The sequence below is a fragment of the Nothoprocta perdicaria genome, unplaced genomic scaffold (assembly GCF_003342845.1).
Source record: "Nothoprocta perdicaria isolate Ctin4 unplaced genomic scaffold, notPer1 scaffold_258, whole genome shotgun sequence".
In the NCBI taxonomy this organism is placed as follows: Eukaryota; Metazoa; Chordata; class Aves; order Tinamiformes; family Tinamidae; genus Nothoprocta; species Nothoprocta perdicaria.
Window position 1 is genome coordinate 1 of NW_020455486.1, and position 3,106 is coordinate 3,106.

Sequence of the window (3,106 nt, forward strand, 5' to 3'; positions counted from 1 at the left end):
TAAGGGGGAAAACAACATTGGTGCCTGGTATTGCACTGGCCGAGTGGGCAACTACCCGGCCTCCTTTGTTAGCCCTTTGGAAAATTGTGACATGACCTATTTTCCAACTACCACTGGACCATTTGTGAATGGTGCCAAGGCCAAAAAGGGCCATTATTGGCTTTGTGGAAATACTGCCTACAAACAACTACCAACAAATTGGACAGGAGTATGCTATGTAGGAATTATCCGGCCTCTGTTTTTCCTGCTTCCAGAGACAGGCAGTCCTCAATTRGGAGTGAGACTATATGATAGCTTGGGGGACAGAGATGTTATCCGTGACAAGTGATCTGTTGGGGTTGTTACAGGTGGAACACAAAAGTGGGGGGGAAATGAGTGGCCTCCTGAAAGAATAATTAAGCATTATGGGCCTGCTACTTGGAATCCCAATGAACCAATATCAGGGGCAAGAGAACCAATTTACAATTTAAACCGCATAATCCGATTGCAAGCAGTTTTGGAAATTGTCACCAATAAAATTTTTAACTCAACAATCTCAACAGATGCGCACTGCARTCATGCAGCACTGCATGGTTTTGGATTATTTACTAGCTGAAGAGGGAGGAGTTTGTGGGAAACTAAATGTCTCCAACTGTTGCTTGGAAATAGATGATGGAGGCAAAGTAGTTCTTCAACTGACCGCTGACATTAAGAGACTAGCCCATGTTCTCGTTCAATCATGGAATGGATGGAATGGTGATTTATGGTCTTGGTTACCAGGAGCGCTGTGGGTAAAGCAACTTTTATTTTATTTGTTATGCGCATTTGCTGCCTTAATGTTTTTGCCATGTATCATCCCTTGTTTTATTCAATTAATCCAACATGTTTTATCTAATATGCAATTTGTATCTACTGTCTCACCTGATGGTGTGGAGCAGATTTGAGTCATTCGCCAATCAAAGCCTGCAGCTGTATCCATTATTTAGTGAGGTAGAAGCTTCCAAACTTCTCAAATGCTTATAACTTTGTTAACATTTTTATTTCAGGACATTTGTTTTGCTAACCTTGTTTTACATATATAGTTTGTAGTTACTTGTATATTGAGTTTCTTTATTGTTTGTTTTTGTAAAAGTTGTTGGATCATCCAACAGACAATATCTGGAATTTTGTATGATGATGTATAAGATACTGTTGTGTGTGCTTCTTCCTTCTCTCTCTCTCTCTCTCTCTCTCTCTCTCTCTCTCTTTCTGTACTTTTACCGTGCACACCACCACAAAGCAGCAATGTCAAGCCATGGGGTGGTGTAAGAGACTATTGTGGACTGTGTTTATGTAAGGGACTATTGTGGACTGTGTTTTGTCTCCACATTGTTGCCATATAATTTACAAATTTCTAGCCTCCTATCACTGGGAAGACTACGAAATCAGCTAAACTTTGGCCTTGGTATCCTGTCTCCGGGAAGACTGAGATATGAACTCCAGGTGTCTTATCTTTGTACAATTAACAACTTCCTGGCCTTGGCATCCTGTCCATGGGGAAGACTGGGATACCAGCTCAAGGTTTGTTATCTCTACACAATTTAGGACTTCAGGGATTAGCTCAAGACCCCAGCAATGCTCAGCAGAGCCTGATGAGCGGCACTCATCAGCAGTGGAGTGGGGGGGAATAGGAGTGACAGTTGAGTGTGGGGAAGAGGAGCACCAAAGCAAAAAGCTTCAAGAAAGTAGGCAGACTCTTCAAGAACTGTGACAATAAAAGGACTATGTTCCTCTCCCCGGGTGGGGGAGATGCACGCAAAAAGAGAAGCTTCTTTTTCTTCTTCTCAAATCTTTTCCAAGAAAATCATCACCTGCACTGAGGCAGAGACGATGAAACATGACTCGACTGGTGGTGGTGGTGATAACTAATCTTGCTGCACCTCTCCCACTTGCTTGCTTATCTTTCTTCTTTTTTTTGTTCTCCTTTTCTTCTTCTTCTTCTCTCTGTCCTATGGCTATAATGAAAATAGAGCTTATAAGGTTTTATTGCATTTGACCTCGTTTGTGTCTTAATCTCGCTCTTGGGATCATATCAAAACCTCCCCCAACAGTGGATCAGGACAGTGTCCCAAAAAGGAGTAGAGGTTTAGGGTGTCCAAAAACTGAGTCGAGGTGTTGGGCATCCCAAAACAGAGTCTAAACAGAGGGTTTTCTAGTTCACTAAGGTTCTTTTAGGAGACTCTTGCCACTCCCACTAAAAGGGTGCCTCTAAGCTGTCTGGTTTTCTGAACCCTCACCCTAATTGTGAGGAAGGATTTCATGCCCGTTTTGACTCTGGGCAGCCAGGAGTCACTCATTCCTAAAAGGCCTCTGAACAGAGGTTTTTCTAGCTCACTAAGGTTCTTTTGATTCCCAAAACCAAGCCAAGGTCCTGGGTCCCAAAACCGAGCCGAGGTCTTGGGTACCGAAATCCAGCCTCACCACCACCTCATTATTTCATGGGGATTGAAGTGTATTACAAGACGATGGCCAAGTTTCGATTTAGAAATGGTCTCGGTTGGACCCAAAACCTTTACTCAGTTTGTGTTGGACTTAAAATAACTCCAAATACTACCAGCTTATTAGATTTCAAGGTATTGGATTCATTGACAAAAACTAGAATTTTTTGGAGGGACTTGGAATGGGACTTTGGAATGGGACTTGGATTTTTTCCAAATCTGCATTTTTTTACAGGTACTATATCCAAAGACTCCACTGAACTGTCTTACCGATTTGTTTTGGGTTGAAATGAGAGCGACCTTAGCACATTTTTATGTAATTGGCTGCAATGAGATGCATGATGAGTAACCGCTCAATTAAACCTTATTTTCTTTCTCAATAGTCTTAGAGGATGGGCAGCCTTTGGCCGGTCTCTTCTCAACCTCGGGATGACTAAGGGGGTCAAGCCCGGAACGCATGGCAGGCATGGGGAAGCACGCTGTTACTCATAAGCTTGTCTCTTCCCCCGCTGTTTATCCCGCTGCGTTGTTTATTCCCTTGCCAACACTGCGGCATTTTACATCGAAACGCTCAAAGTTCACCGGAAAACGGTGCCATGYGCGTTGCCGAGCCTGATGGGCAAACGGCGTTTAATCGTTTGAGCGTTTAA